This window comes from Berghia stephanieae, chromosome 1 (genome assembly GCF_034508935.2).
Source record: "Berghia stephanieae isolate SIO BIC M18660-M18661 chromosome 1, UCSD_Bste_1.3, whole genome shotgun sequence".
Taxonomy (NCBI): Eukaryota; Metazoa; Mollusca; class Gastropoda; order Nudibranchia; family Aeolidiidae; genus Berghia; species Berghia stephanieae.
The window spans coordinates 108,773,012-108,790,511 of NC_088360.1; the positions used below are offsets into that span (position 1 = coordinate 108,773,012).

The window sequence follows — 17,500 nt, forward strand, 5'->3', positions numbered from 1 at the left end:
AGTGCAGCGCCGCAAATTGAGCTAGGACACGAAGCAAAGACCGTACTGCTGAGCCACGTTGCCCCATAAGTCATTTATTTTGGCTAGAAATTCAGATGCTATCACTCTTGAAATCAGAAGATCAGTTACACAATCTATGTATTTAGTTCTCCGATGAGCTGGTTTCACACTTCCAGGTAGATTGGAACCAGTATTTTGACACCTCACTGTTATAACCTATTTATTGGGGGGAAAATGAACATAACAGAGCAATGTAACTATAAATGTTCACAAAGTCCTGGTATGTCGTATGTCGTATTTCGTTGCCTGTTTTTATTTATTTATTCAAGCTACAGATAGTATGATGGTGTCTAAGAAAATCACAACATTGCCATCCGGAAAATTAACAACGGACCAACGCACAAAATTATGTGTTATCTTGGTCATTCATTATCTGCTTAATACAGTTGAGTGAGAATTACGTATAAATAGTTCGAAGATGACGTAACTCAGGCCTTTGTTATTGTTTTTGCCATCCGCGATTGTGAGTTGTTCTCACTAAACTGTATTAACCAGACTATAAAAGTTCATGGTTACACAGAGTTTGTGTGTTGGTCCGTTATACTTCCGGATGGCAATGTTGTGAACTCCTTGGCCAAGCGCATTCTATCCATAAACGTGGATGGCAGAAAAAAGAAAAAAAAAACAAAAAAAAACAATAACAAAGACCTGAGTGACGTCATCTGCATACTATCTATAGGTTGTGGAGATTTGGCTGAAAAGACTTATTTTCACAAACGAAGTGGTTACATCTTTATGAAAACATTATTCATATAAGATCCAATAGAATAAAATCGTTTTTTGTTTTTTTAAAAATAGGAATTATATATCATTACAGCTATGTGGTTTTGTGGTATGACACTCGTTTTCGGACCAGAAGGTCCTGAGTTCGATTCCCGCACTGAGCGCTGCATAGTTGAGTCCCTGTAAAAGGCTCTTTACTGATAATATTATTCTCTCCCCCTCCTATGGTATAAATAAATGAGTCCTGGCAGTTAACAGCGTTGTCTTTGGGCTACAAACAATGTAATATTTATCGCTTTACAGGCGACATGTCTCGTCCTAGTGTTGCTGTTGGCTTGGGATCCCCCCCCCCCCCCCCCCATAAAGCGCTTTGCTTTCAGCACGCGTTTTGGATATCGCGCTATAGATAGTATGCGTTTGGCTAAGAAGCTCACAACATTGCCATCCGGAAGTATAACGGATAAACACACAAAACTGTGTGTAACCATGAACTTTTATAGTCTGGTTAATACACTTTAGTGAGAAGTTCTCATAAACACGGATGGCAGAAAACAATAACAAAGACAGGAGTGACGTCATCTTCGCTCTATCCATATAATAAAGGCTCAAGTGGTAATATTAAATAAATAATCGAACAACAACGTTTTGGAATGAGTCGAAGAAAACAAAAGTAGTACTTCCGAGACACCAGGTTCATGAAGCCGGAGTTTATCCGGGTTTCTGTAGTGTGATTCGGACAAATAGCAATTTCTTGCCATCCTTTGGATAGGACGTTAATCTATCTCAAAGTACTTTTCACCAAATCTAACAGACCCAGCTACCCAATCAATACTGGGTGGATAGGGAAGGGGGGGGGGGTCAGAAAAAAAAATCTCCACTGCACGAGGGATCGATCTCGGATCCTTTGATTGTGAAGCGAGTGCTCCACCAACTGAGCTATCGCGACCCCGAACAACCCTTAACGAAGAAACGAATAGAATTACAATTTTAGAAAAATACAAACAAGAAACACAACATATTTATGTCACGAAAATTCTTGCATTGTTCGTTGAAAACAAATTATTGTTATGCATCGCCATTATGTGTCCTGCTTCGGAATGAAACCCATTCGTCATGAGGACAACAAGACGTCCAATTAATAACTGCAAATAATGCAACACATTATGAAAAAAACTCATTACAGGAAAGAAAATAATAACATTTCACATTGATAAAATTTGAGACGCTCTAGGGAATTTGCTCACACGTCATTGGAAGGACTTTTGAGATGTCTCATGAAATTATGTGATTTTAATTATTTGTTTTTTAATTGAGCTTTCATATAGCGCAATATCCACTGAACGTCTCAAATCGCTTTAAATAAATATTAAATAAATAAAATAAAATAAAATTCCCTTTATTCATTCCATGTGGAAAATTTGTCTCTAGGGTCTATTCCAAGGGAAGACTTGAATAGTCCAGGCGTCTGCCGCAGTGCAGCGCCGCAAATTGAGCTAGGGCGAGGTGACTTGTTCAAGGCCACACAGCACAGCGGCGGGTGATTGAACTCGGTGCCTTTCGGATACGAAGCAAAGACCGTACGCTGAACCACACTGCCCTGACTAACAGCAACATGTAACATAAAGAACGAGATATGACTGACGCCTGTTAGGCGATAATACAGATTCTTCCGACAGAGACAACGCTATATACAGCTTGGTACTCATTTTCTACACCTGAATAGGATGAAAGAATGTGATTAAAGAGTCTTTTCGAAGCACTCAACTAACTATGCGCCGAGCGAGGTTCGAACTCGGGACTTTCCGATCCGAAAGCTAGTGTGATACCACAAGACCACATAGCCGTTTTGGGACATTTTGGGGAGGCCTAAAATCGTCCAATAATAATATTATGATTGTTTATTTATTCCTGCATTATTTATTATCTTATCTATTCCCTTCCGCCATGACATCATAAAATCGCCGCCTAGGCATTCCACGAAAGAATACAGACAATTCATCAAACAAGATGTCTGATGTCAACAGAAATCATCCATGTTGTCCAAGTGAGCAAATCGGGGGTTAATAATCTTGCTCAAGGAAAAAAACGAAAGTGTCTGAAGCGGGGATCGAACCCGGACCTTCCGAGTCACAGTGCAATGCCTCAATCACTCGGCCACTTCGACACACACGACATATGACCTTGGGTTTTCATCCCTGCAAACTTTCATAAAATTTTTTTTGTAAAAATTTACCCTTTAAATAGTTCAATATTATTTTGTTTTGAGGGTCACTTTCCTCATTGAAATGACGGTTAACTAAATTTGATGGTTGTTTTTCTTCAAAACTAATTTTCTTTCTACAGATTGCTTCTTTGAAATGATAATAACGACCAAGTTTTGTTGGGGGGGTTTTTCATGCAAAATGTAGTAATAGAAACGTGTTTACTCATGAAAATAATATTTTCTGTCATTGATCACTCTTAAGTTTCTTGTTTTTTTTTTTTTTGTTTTTTTTTACTTGTCAAAAGTGGAATAAGTCGCAAGTTTGAGAGTATTATTTTTCAAGATAAAGGCCATTTAGATCGAACGATATTTGATAATAATAATAATATAATAATATAATAATAATAATAATAATATAATAATAATAAATAATAATAATAATAATAATAATAATAATAATAATAATAATAATAATAATAATAATAATAATAATAATAATAATAATAATAATAATATAATAATAATAATAATAAATTAATGTACATTTATATTGCGCTTATGCCGAAGCTCCGAAGCGCTTCACATTGACCATCAGTAAAAAACAATACATACTGCAGATTCGGACATGCAAACAAAAGCTCACACGCATCTAATCATACACACACTCACACACACACACACACACACACACATCAATAATATACACACTGGGCATAATTATGTATTACTCACATACATATACACACACACACACACACATATATATATATATATATATATATATATATTATATATAATATATATATACACATCCATATACATAATAATACATATACATAAATACACAAAAACATACCGTATACACGTACACTACATGTCTTGCCACAAATTGTCATGTTTGACCCGATACCTCAAACCATAAAAGTCTTTCCTTCTTTTAACCATTGTTCTCAATGGTTTCCGTAACCTCCCAAAGATTATCACCATCTCCAAGACGTTTCTGCAAGACGTCCTTATCAGTTCTATGTTCAAGATACCTATTTCTTTTTAGTCCTTCGAAGGACTGGGTCCAAACACACTTCTGGTTTGGACCTGAACCTGTGACGTCACGAGTTCTCTACCCTTTATTCCATTCTGACAGGCAATAAATGAAATTTTGAATGATTAGAGCAAACATAATTAATTATTAATAATGATGCTGTATATTATTGCCAAATTTCAAATATTTAAAACATATTCTCGATGTATCTATCTATCTATCTACCTATCTATCTATCTATCTATCTATCTATCTATCTATCTATCTATCTATCTACTATCTATCTATCTATCTATCTATCTATCTATCTACCTATCTATCTATCTATCTATCTATCTATCTATCTATTATTATTATTTTAGATGACTGAACATTACAATGCTTCAAGTCTTATCCACGTTAATTTTATCTTAAGTTGCGAATTACGCCCCAGTGCATTATTTCAGTTCACGTAGTACATTTTCAAACATAATCCTAAGCCAAAAGGAAAGCCGGGAAGAAGAGAAGGGGAGGGGGGGGGGGGGGGGGGGGGGGGGGGGGGGGGTAGGGGTATAAACTTAGTTTGGGATGCAGACAAATTTTGTCTGGTTGTTCATTCAATTGAATTCTCATTGCTCATCGTAGATATTCTCTGGAGATTCATTGCACTGAAAATTCCCTCTTCGAATTATTTCTTTTCAATGTTTTCAGTGATGGTATTACATACCACAGCTGTTTCGTCTGTTTGTTTATCCAAGTGCGATAGTTAAAATTGTATGATATAGTTGATAAAGAAAGCTAAAAAAAATTTAATTTCTAATCTAAAATTCCACATACAACCGTTTGTGCACATAAGCCCCAGTCGAATACGTTGATAAAGCGAATGTGCATGTGATCTTATTGATGATTTTTACAATGCAAAATAAATATATAAAATAAATAAAATTCCCTTTATTCATCCCATAGGGGAAATTGGTCTCTAGGGTCTATTCCAAAGGAAGACTGAATACAACTCAGGCGGCTGATCGAACTCATCACCTTTCGGATACGAAGCAAAGACCATACCACTGAGCCACGCAGTCACCTGTATGTAAGTCAATTGGTGAATTCAATTATATACGGCTATGTGGTCTTGTGGTCTGGCGGTCGTCGTCGGACCAGGAGCTCCAGGGTTCGAATCCCGCACTAAGCGGCGCATAGTCGAGTTCATTGAAAAGCGTTCTTCACTCCCATTCTCTCACCGTACACTGGAGTGAAATAAGCAGCTGGCTATTAACCGAGTAGTAGTCTCTTTCGAAAAAAAAAAAATGTAACAATGTAATATCGCTTAACTGGCTTCATTTCTCATTCTGTAAAGTGTTTCTTGTATGCTAGGAACCCCTTGGTAATCGCTTTAATCATGAATTTTGTGCTCTGTGGATGCTCGTTTTAAAAAAAATAACATAGTCTAGACAAGAACATTTTAGCTAAATAGATGGTGCATCAGGGATTTTTAGTGTAATTGTAATGAGATTATTTCATGGAATATTTGATTAAAGGCCGTGAGAAGTAAGCATATTATTCTGTTTGATGTTAATCACATTATATCAAAGAAAGCAAAGATTACATAGTGATGTAAATTACCGATAATTCAGTGCTCCAATGAAAAGTCAGAATTGATTGCATTAACAAATATTGACATCATTCAAAACATGTAATTCTTTGAACTGAAAAACATGATACGGATTGACTATTCGGATATATATTATATATATATATATATATATATATATATATATATATATATATATATATATATATATATTTACTTCAACTCGAAGGTTCTCTCGATTGTATTTTGCGACGTCATGGTCTTGTGGTCTGACACTCGCAATTATTTATATATATATATATATATATATATATATATATATATATATATCTCTCTCCCCTCTCTCTCTCTATCGCTATCTATCTATTATATCTATCTATCTATCTATCTATCTCTATCTACTTCTCTATCTATCTATCTATCTGTAGATCTATCTCTCTTTATTTCTATCTCTCTTTCTCTCACCTTCTCTCTCTCTCTTTCTCTCTCTTCTCTTCTCTTTCTATGTCTATCTATCACTCTCACATTCTCTCTCTCCTTCTTTCTCTCTCTCTCTTTCTCTCTCTATGTGGTGTGTTGGTCTTCTTTCTTCTTTCTATCTCTTCTCTACTCTCATTTCTTCTCTAACTCTCTCTTCACGTTCTGTCTCTCCTCCCCCCCCCCCCCCCCACCCCTCCCCGCTCCCTCTCTCTCACCTCTCTCTTCTCTCTCTCCTCTCACTCTCTTTCTACTCTTCTCCCTTCCTTCCTCTCTCTTCTCTCTCCTGTCTCTCTCTCTCTCACCCTCTCTCTCTCTCTCTCTCTCTCTCTCTCTCTCTCTCTCTCTCTTTCTCTCTCTCTTACACATGAAAGTAGAAACGACAAATCAGAGAATGATAAATCATTAAATTGTTAATAACAAACACACCACACACAAAACAAAAAAACGAAAAAAAATGGATTTACTAAGCGGTTCATTACTCTGTGTTATCGATTAGTGTTCACCACATAATATATCCCTTTTGCATGCCATAACAACATAAATCACAGGAACCAAAGACAATCAGAGTTTTGCGGTTTTCTGACAAAAACACGTATTTGAAATTTTGGCGATAAAATCGTTCTTCAAATATCGATCGATTAAGAAACCGTGAGCGTTGATACAGGACAATATCCTCTAAACGTGTTCAAAGAGCTTTACAAAGGGTTCCTGAACAACAGTAACACGTATCGTGTATAGAATGAGACATGAAGCCTGTTAGGCGATGTTAGCTACATATTTTTTTTTTCGCCTGAGTACAGAGCCTTTTCCAAGGACATAACTATGCGCTGTGCGAGGCTCGAACCCAGGACCTTCATATCCGAAAGCGAGTGTCTCTACCATTAGACCACACAGCCGAAGATAAACCTCTTCTTGTGTAGAACACTCAAACCTGGGACCTCTAGAAATCCCAAGTCTGAGTGTTTTTGCCAAGATGAGGGGCATTTTAATCGATCGATGATAGGCTTCAACAGTCGTGACGTCACTTCCCTCGTAATGACGCATAGTAACATAGTAACTGGCTCTTAACTATCGGAACAATTGCGGACGCCCTTTTGAAATATTTCTCCGACGAGCGTAAAAGTGTATCAAGAGGAGAAAAACATTATAAATATGATAATGGTATACATTCTGATCACATGACATGAAAAGTTCTAGCCAGCATGAAGAATAAAAAGTACTGAATTTTTTTTTTTAGAAACAAGCTGCTGGTTGGTGGACTACGTGACATCAGACTACGAGTGAAGAACTATTTGATGGCCAAAATTTCATATACGTTTTTCACAGAGTTTGAAGGGTTGTGTTATTAGTAACTCCAATGTATTTTACGAGGAGAGATAATGTTGACATTTCGGGTTTCCCATGGTCAACAAAACACATTGAATGAACCAATAAAGACTGATGTGGACGTTTCGGGGGTCTCCTTTGTCAGCAAAACATGATGAATGGACCAATAAAGACTGATGCGGAGGTTTCGGGGGTCTCCTTTGTCAACAAAACATGATGAATGAACCAATAAAGACTGATGCGGACGTTTCGGGGGTTTCCTTTGTCCACAAAACATGATGAATGAACCAATAAATACTGATGCGGACGTTTCGAGGGTTTCCTTTGTCAACAAAACATGATGAAGGAACCAATAAAGACTGATGCGGACGTTTCGGGGGTCTCCTTTGTCCCCAAACACAATGAATGAACCAATAAAACTGATGCGGACGTTTCGGGGTTTCCTTTGTCAACAAACATGATGAAGGAACCATAAAGACTGATGCGGACGTTTCGGGGGTCTCCTTTGTCAACAAAACATGATGAATGAACCAATAAAGTACTGATGGGACGTTTCGGGGTTCCTTTGTCAACAAAACATGATGGATGAACCAATAAAGACTGATGCGGACGTTTCGGGGGTCTCCTTTGTCCACAAAACATGATGAATGAACCGATAAAGACTGATGCGGACGTTTCGAGGGTTTCCTTTGTCAACAAGACACAATGAATGAACCAATAAAAACTGATGCGGACGTTTCGAGGGTTTCCTTTGTCAACAAATCATGATGAAGGAACCAATAAAGACTGATGCGGACGTTTCGGGGGTCTCCTTTGTCCACAAAACATGATGAATGAACCAATAAATACTGATGCGGACGTTTCGAGGGTTTCCTTTGTCAACAAAACATGATGAATGAAACTTTGAATACAAAGTGCGGAGGACGTTTCCTGGCGGGATAAGTTAGAGATGTGGAGGTTTCATTCAACGTCAACGTTTCATTTTGTTGACAGAGGGGGAAACCCGAAAGGTCCCAATTTTCTGTCTTTATTAATTAAATTGAAGCTTCTATTTCCATTTGACTATAGTTATTTATTTATTTCTAAATAGAGCATTTATATAGCGCAATATCCACTAGACGTGCTCAAAGCGCTTTACAAGGGGTACCTGGCCAACAGCAACACTTGACATATAGGACGGGATATGACACCTGTTAGGCGATATTACAATTTTTTCGGACAGAGACTACGCTGTTAACGGCCAGGTACTCATTTTACACCTGAGTACAGTGAGAGAGAGTGAGTGAGTAAAGAGCCTTTTCCAAGGGCTTAACTATGCGCCGAACGCGGCTCGATCCCAGGACATTTCCGCTCCGAAAGCGAGTGTCATAAATACCACTAGACCACATAGCCGTTTTTCAGTAGCAGCAGCAATATTTGCATTGTGTCCCGGAGTGAAATATGTGACCCCTCGTCTCAAAACGGTATTAAGTCGGGTTGTTTAAGATGCTGAAAATGTAATTTGTAGCCGGAAATAGCAGACTTAAGTTGAGTTTATATGCTTTATAGAGGAGAAGGAATATCATATTTTACTGCGCTAAAAACGAACGTTACATATTTTTGGCTAGTTTAACTATAATTTGACTTTTTAGCATCTGGTCCATCCCGACATAATACCATTTTGAGACGTTGGGTCACATATAACCAACATCAGGAAAAGCAAACAAAATTGTGTGAAGTTGCGTGATCAATTTAATTTTCTAAGCTCTAGAGTCGTTTTGTATTCCTATCCATTACAAAGCTTTTATTTCATCGAATTCTTTCTCATTTACACGGCCGTGCGTTGGGAGAACATTTTATTTTATTTTTTTCTTGGGTTAAATTTGGCCAGAAAATTGGTCCTTCATTTACCTTTTGATTTAAAAAAAAACGCAAAACCACCATTTTTTTCTTATCTCTCAAATTTGCAACTTCAAGAATAGCTTCAAAGAAACCACAGATTTATGAGAATTTTTTTTCAAAGATTTTTAGGCATCTTATTCGATCAATAAAAGGGGGACTAGTTTTCTGGCCAAAATCCTAAAATAATATTTTTCTCTCTATTTACGCCACTACGGTTTGATTTATTTTAAGAGTGCGTGATTTTTCGGAGAATTTAATACTGTGAAAAATCTCTTTCCTCTCCACATCCCGCCACGATGTCCAAAACAATAAGTGTTGTTATTTCTTGCTGGGGATGGGGGGAGGGGGGGGGGGAGGGGGAAGGGGGGCGGGGTTGCCAAATGTAATGTATTTAATTATATCGGCGTTGATTTCACAAACTGTCGTAAGTGACATTTTATCACTTTCATGATATATCAAGCATATATATTTTGTTATATCATATTTGTGACCCTTCGTCTCAAAACGGTATTAAGTCTTGATGGTTAAGATATTGAACATTGAATTTATAGCCAGAAATATCAGACTTGTGTTGAGTTTGTATGTTTTATTGAGGATAATGGATACCATATTTTAGGGTGCTAATGCCAACAATTTATATTTTTGACCAGTTTAACATTTAATTAGGCATTTAAGCATCTGGTCCATTCCGACATAATACCGTTTTGAGACGATGGGTCACATTTTATATGTATTTTTTAAAACAACTGGAGATTATCAGTAGTTTGGAGATAAGACAAGATTTCAGCACATTCTATTGTAATATTTAACATCCTTCATTACTATACACTGTGTTGACAGATTTTTTTTCCTGATACGGCTATGTGGTCTAGTGGTATAACACTCGCTTTCGGATCGGATGGAAGGTCCTGCGTTCGAGTCTCGCTCGGCGCATAGTTGAGTCCTTGGAAAAGGCCCTTCACTCTCATTCTCTCATCGTACTCAGGTGTAAAACAATTACCTGGTCATTAAAGCCTTGTCTCTGTCCGAAAAAAAATTGTAATATCGCGTAACAGGCGTTATGTCTTGTTCTGCTTGTTAAGTGTTGGGCTTGGGACCGCTTTTAAAGCGCTTTAAGCGCGTTTAGTGGATATTGCTCTATATAAAACACTCAATATGTGACCCATAGTCTCAAAACGGTATTATGTCGGGGTGAACCAGACCCTAAAAAGTTTGATGCCCTGTCCACCTAGCAGTGATTGGGTAGCTGGGTCTGTTAGATCTGACGAAACGTAGCAGGAAATTCCGTTTCAATATATAGAAACCAGGATACACTCCGGTTGTTGGGCCGGATGGCTCTGAAGGATTCTGCTAATACTATTTCCTGACATGTTCTCGCTTTATCTGTAAATGGGTGCGGCTATGTTGTCTAGTGGTTGACACTCACTTTCAGATCGCAAGGTACTAGGTTCGAGTTGGGTAATTGGGTCTGTGAGATTTGGCGAAAAGTTTTTGCCGATAGACTATCGTCCTATCTGAAGGGTAGCTAGCAAGCAATTCCATTTCAAGGTATAGAAACCGGGATAACCCTCGCTCGGCGGATCGTTGAGTCCTTGGAAAATGCTTTTTATTCACATTCTCTTAACCGTACTGCAAGCCGTCAACAGCGTTGTTTCTCTGTCGAAATGATATTGTAAATCGCCCAACAGGCGTCATGGCATGTCTGGTTCTACAGGTTACGTGTTGCTGTTTAACAGGGACACCTAGTAAAGCGCTTTTAGCTTGTATAGTGGATATTGCGCTATATATCAGCTCAAGATTGTAAATGTAAACTATTCTAATAATTCCTCTTATATTGTTCACCTTCCTTTAGTAATTGACATTACCTGGGGCCGGGAAGGGCGGGGGGGGGGGGGGGGGGGGGGGGGGGGGTTCCATGGTTATAATTTTATGCCTTTTAGTTTTACAACCAATTCTGCCTTACTCTGGAAAAACACAGATTTAAAAATGTGGCCAGAAATCTCGTCGTTCCAATATATTTATTTTGTTTTGAAGGTAGAAGTAGTGGTGGTGTTGGTGGTAGTAGAGTTTATGCTATAGATAGTTCGAAGATGACGTCACTCAGGTCTTTGTTATTGTTTTTTGCCATCCGCGTTTATGAGTAATGCTCACTGAACTGTAATAACCCGACTATAAACGTTCATGGATAAACACAGTTTTGTGTGTTGGTCGGTTATACTTCCGGATGGCAATGTTATGAGCTTCTTAACCAAGCGCATACTATCTATATTGAAGATGATGGTTATGTTTGGTCAGCGGCTTATAAAACAGAAAAATGTCAAAATATTTACGATTGCGTTGCGTCGGTAAAAGCTAATACAATTCTTTTATTCTTAAGCATTAGGACGTTTTATGTTTATCTTTGTTTCAATTATTACCTTCACCCATCTATCCTTATGACACATATTCAACAATCTCTCTCTATTTAGCTTCAAGGATGCAGCAGTATTAGCTGACAACACCCTAATGAGGTTAATTACGACAATGAATATATATTATATATATATATATATATATATATATATATTATATATATATATATATATATATATATATATATATATATATATATATATATATATATATATTGGAATATATAAACCCATGAAATCACCCCCCCCCCCCCCCCCCGCTTCTGCACTTAGCTGTTTTCTTTATCATTTTCTCTTGTTGCCTATATTTTTTTAAAAATTATTATTACCCAATACTTTCATATTATTGTTATGATGTCGAGAAAGTACTCTTTATTATTATGATATAATAAACAATATTCCCTGGCGTTTCGTTCAAGTTACGTTAGAACAGGGAAGGAAATAAAACGACTATAATAATATCTAAAAACAACACGATAATGAGCCAGTGTGGTTATAGACGTCGTCTAGTTCTAATTAAACTAGATTGAAAGGAAATAACAGTAGTAGTAGTAGTAGTAGTAGTAGTAGTAGTAGTAGTAGTAGTAGTAGTAGTAGTAGTAGTAGTAGTTGTAGGGTGTGGTGGTGTGTGGTGGGGTGGTGGTGTGTAGTAGTAGTAGTAGTAGTAGTAGTAGTAGTAGTAGTAGTAGTAGTAGTAGTAGTAGTAGTAGTAGTAGTAGTAGTTGTAGTGGTGGTGGTGTGGTGGTGGTGGTGGTGGTGGTGTGGTGGTGGTGGTGGTGGTGTGTGGTGGTGGTGGTGTAGTAGTAGTAGTAGTAGTAGTAGTAGTAGTAGTGGGTGGTTAGTAGTAGTAGTAGTGTAGTGGTAGTAGTAGTGGTTGGTGGTGGTGGTGGTAGTAGTAGTAGTAGTAGTAGTAGTAGTAGTAGTAGTAGTAGTAGTAGTAGTAGTAGTAGTAGTAGTAGTTAAATAAGAAGTATAATTATTATTAGTAACAATTAACAGGGAACTCATGTTAATCTATAGATAGAATGCGCTTGGCCAAGGAGTTCACAACATTGCCATCCGGAAGTATGGCAGACCAACACACAAACTCTGTGTAACCATGAACTTTTATAGTCTGATTAATACAGTTTAGTGAGAACAACTCACAAACGCGGATGGCAAAAACAATAACAGAGGCCTGAGTGACGTCATCTGCATACTATCCATAGCAGAAAGTCTTCAGAGAAGAAAAATACCCTGAAACGTGTGTCTCGATCCTCAACTTCTTACAATCTCATCATCATAGCTTGTCGATCCAACACCGAACCCACTCCACATCATCTGTGGAGCAGACTCTTAGGTCATAATCAGTGCAGCTGGGCCCATTCTGGCATTCTCTAAGGATGTGATCCATCGTCTGCTCTGGTCATCCGAGTATACACAAGCTAATCTCAACCAGCCACCACTTTTTCATGTTTCCAGCTGTTCTCCCAATTTTTGCCCGTGCTCTGTTCAGTGTTGCCCATTCATTCCTGGGGAGCTCAGTTCCCTAGGGCAGTTGTTCTTTCGGATCTTCAACAGCTGCATGTGCATGATTGTCCCACTAACTCCATGTCGGAAGTCTGTATACAGCTGCATGGTCAGGGTTTATGCTTTCTTCTGTCATAAAGATCTTTCTCGACTTCAGTCTACTTTATTACCCTCTAAAGGGGCTGGACCACACCTGAATTTTATTTTATTACTTTATTTATTTTAATTTTTTTTTAAACGTTATATAGGGAATGAGATTAGCGGAAGAGTAGCTTCCCTTGATTGGAGGTCACCTTACAGAGAGAACGTTAATTTGGTTTTGAAGTGTCTCAAGCCGCTTTCACCGGAAGCGAGGACGAGAGACGCATGCGCACAACGACCATGACGTTCTCTCTTTAACAACTTTTCCGCCGGTAACGTCACAGACTATGGGTGACGTCCAATCAAGGGACGCTACTCTTCCGCTAATCTCATTCCCGTCTCCTTTAAGGTCTATATCTATAAACGTGTGTGTACTGTGTATGTGTGTATATACAAGAAATAGATCAAACTAATTTGGATTCAGTAGTCTGATGTTACGTCCGCCCAGCAACGAGCAGCTTGGTTCTAAACAAAGAAAATCTGTACTTTTTATTCTTCATGCTTACTAGAACCTTTTCACATGTCATGTGAACTGAATGTATAAAAGTCAAAACATGATCATATTTATGTTTTTCTCCTCTGGAGACACTTTTATGCTCGACGGAGAGGTATTTCATAAGGGCGTCCGCCAGTTACTAAGGTACTATGCGTCATCACGAGGGAAGTGACGTCACGACTGTTGAAGCCTATTTATTAGCAAAGTGACGACAAACGTTGGAAGTCTCCCATGTCTAAGCTTTGTAAAAACGACTGAAAAAAACGTGTCCCGGTTTATTGTGATTTCACAATCTCAGATGTTTAATGTTTCGGCGCCAAGAATATTCTGGAGTTTTACGAGCATTGACGAACAAAATTAGGTAGTAACATTATAGATTCGTCATGTTTCTTTGGTGCAGTTTGTTATAAGTATCCCTGATTAACCCTATAGACAAGACATTGCAATCATATTAATGGCTTGTTCACAGCATGAGCGTTTATAACTGATTTCAAACTGTTAATGATATTATTAAGTTTACCAGCTCATCAAAGCGCTTTCGGAATCATACATACACTGAATAAGTGCAAAGTGCTGTGTCAAAGAATATACGTTTTTGTAACACTGTAAGTGCTGCACATTGGCAAAAAAAATCCCCCTCAAAAAACCACCCCAAACACCACGTTCTCAAACCTTTGACTTCCTCGAATTCCTATGTTTGAAAGTTTTGCCAAGATGAGCATCATTTAAATCGATCGAAAATTGAAGAACAAGTTTTCTGGCCAAAGTCTTGAAAATATTTTTTTCCCCAGAAAGAATGCAGTAGTTAAATGTTACCCTTCACCTCAAAACGGTATTAAGTCCGGTTGGTTAAGATGTTGAAAACTGAATTTATAGCCAGAAATATCAGACGTCTTGAGTTTGTATGTTTTATTGAAGAGAATGGATACCATATTTTAGAGTGCTAATGCCAACAATTTATATTTTTGACCAGTTTAACATTTAATTCGGCTTTTAAGCATCTGGTTCGTTCCGACATAATACCGTTTTGAGACGATGGGTCACAAATGGTTACACCCCTGCGTTTGACATTTTGAATAATTTCCCAATGCCATTGAGCACCTTGGAAGGAAGCGGGCATTGGTAATGTGTTCGAAATTCCCGATGCAGGAGTTCAAGAATCTTGTCATTATAAATGAACTTTTATTGTTGTTTTTTTTTTTTTTTTTTTTGTTTTTTTTTTTTTGTTTTTTTTTTTTTTTCTTTTGTAATTCACCATTTCAAATGTCTTTTGTAAGGATAATTTACTAATGTTATAGTGGGTAATATTGGTGTTAGTATGTGTGTATATGTTCGTGTCTGAATGTAAATGTATCTATGATAGAGTTTCTGTGCATGTGTATGTGTTTGTTTCATATTTATTCTCAAAATTGTCAAAGAACGAATGTTTGAATGACAAATAAAATTGTAAAGCGCCGCTGAACACTTTTGTGGAAGTTGAGCGCTATATAAATAACTTAGGGAACAGATATAGATTCCAAGAGCAGTTTATCGTTGAGATCACCTAATAGTCTCTTACAGACACAAATAAGGTCCCTACTGGGAGGAATGTCCCCAAATATTTACAAACCATTATATATTAACATCAGAATGAAACAGTACGTTACAAATATATGATTTACAAGGGAAAGAATATCATCTACCAAAAGTATAAACTACACATTTGACTGCTTCCCTCCCAGTTAAGGACTCCGGCAACGGCTCGGACAAAACTAAATAATTCCATTCCAAAACAAAGACAGAAAGCAACTGAGACAGACCAGATATAGAGGATAGAAGACGGCAGTACAAAGATCCCATCCAATCCTCTTATTTAACTATATTATTATTTCTTAACAAACTGTATCCTTTTATACAACGATTGGTTCTCGACTGTTCTATTCATTTCCGTTCCTTACTTGATATAAATAGGCACACGGTTTAATTAAGTAAAGAAACTCTAGAAGAGATTTGAATTATCTTTGTAGTTCATGTCAGCCAACTCCTCAATCATATTAGGTTGGTAATTGGTTGTAAGATGTCAGGTGATATCAAGTTTTCTAATGGGTAATGAACTAGATAGAACAGTGGGATTCGTTTTGTGACGACTCATTACTCTTCTCGACTTTCTAATCCAAAGACAAAACCCTCTCCATTAAGATTCTTTAGAAGGTAAACAAATTCTTTTAAAAGGAAAAGAAAAGTATAGTTGAGTCCTTGGATAAGGCTCTTTACTCACATTCTCTCACAGTACTCATGTGTAAAATGACTACGTGGCCGTTAACAGCGTTGTCTCTGCCAGAAAAATAAATGGTTTTATAATGGCCTAACAAGTGTCATGTCTCCTTCTACATGTTAAGTGTTGCTGTTGGTCCGGAACCCCTTGGAAATCGGTTTGAGCACCTTGAGCGGATATTGCGCTATATAAAATCTCTTCCGTTCCTTACTTGATATAAATAAACTCACGTCTTAATATATCTTATCTTTGTAATTCATGTCAGGCAACATCAAGTTGATAATTTAAAAAAAAAATCAAATTAAGAAATTAAGGAGAAGGCGCCAGTATAAGATAAAGAACTGAACAAGTGTGTATTACCGATAATTAGAAGGTCTGAGGTTCGATCCCCAGTGGAGGTAGACTGATTTTTTTATTTGGATGCTTTTTTCTTGTATTTTTCTTTCTTGATTTGTCTGGCATCTGCCATACAGACTTATTCAGATTTTTAAAATCTGGTGATTGGTTGTAATATGTCAGGTGATATCAAGTTTTCTAATGGATAATTGACTAGAACAGTGGGATTCGTTATGAGCCGACTTATTACTCTTCTCGTCGTTCTAATCCAAAAACAAAAAACCCTCTCCAGTAAGATTCTTTGATTCAGAAAAGTGAGTGGAACAGACACTTATGTTGATAACAACAAGAGATGAGGTGAGTAGGAAAGTGCCAGAAGACAATAGAGAATAAAAATTTCGCGGCGGCAATGGGGGTTTGAACCCGCGACCTTACTGGTACGACAACTACGCCTGGCCGGGGAGAGCGTGACTCTACCGTATGAGCTATCCACGATCGCTCATACGGTAGAGTCACGCTCTCCCCGGCCAGGCGGAGTTGTCGTACCAGTAAGGTCGCGGGTTCAAACCCCCATCGTCGCCGCGAAATTTTTATTCTCTATTATTGTCTTCTGGCACTTTCCTACTCACTTCATCTCTTGTTAGTAAGATTCTTGAGAAGGTAGTGAAGAAATGCTTTTTTAAAACGGAAAAAAACACAATTTAGAATTATCGATTTCTATTCTTTTTCTCTGAATACCTAGTTTATTTGAAAGTTCACGATTTGTGTTTCATTTATTTCATTTTAGATATATCTATTTTTAAAAAAGAAAACAGTGTTACATCCTGTTTTCCCAAAGCTCATAATTCAAATAGGAAGATCAACTTATCTCCATGGATACTCCATTTTCAATGTTTATTTTATCTGCTAAATGATGTATAAAGAAGCAAATTAATGTTAACTTTACACCCAGGTGAACGAACTTTCGAACACGTTGGGAGGCAGCGTGGCTCAGCGGTACGGTCTTTGCTTCGTACCCGAAAGGTACCGAGTTCAATCACCCGCCGCATGCGCTGTGCGTGTGGCCTTGAG

The 17,500-nt window shown here is 37.6% G+C and overlaps 1 protein-coding gene across 2 annotated transcripts in view; it reads left to right on the forward strand.

Annotated features, from left to right (window-relative positions):
- Positions 1-17,500, forward strand: part of LOC144962697 (neuronal calcium sensor 2-like) — a 289,403-nt gene that overhangs the window by 13,732 nt on the left and 258,171 nt on the right. The window contains exon 2 of one of the 2 annotated variants that reach the window (XM_078895856.1): positions 4,971-5,094. The exons of the other annotated variant lie outside the window; for it this stretch is intronic. The gene's annotated coding sequence lies outside the window, so the exon portion shown is untranslated. The remainder of the gene's footprint in view (positions 1-4,970; positions 5,095-17,500) is intronic. 2 annotated transcript variants of the gene reach the window in all.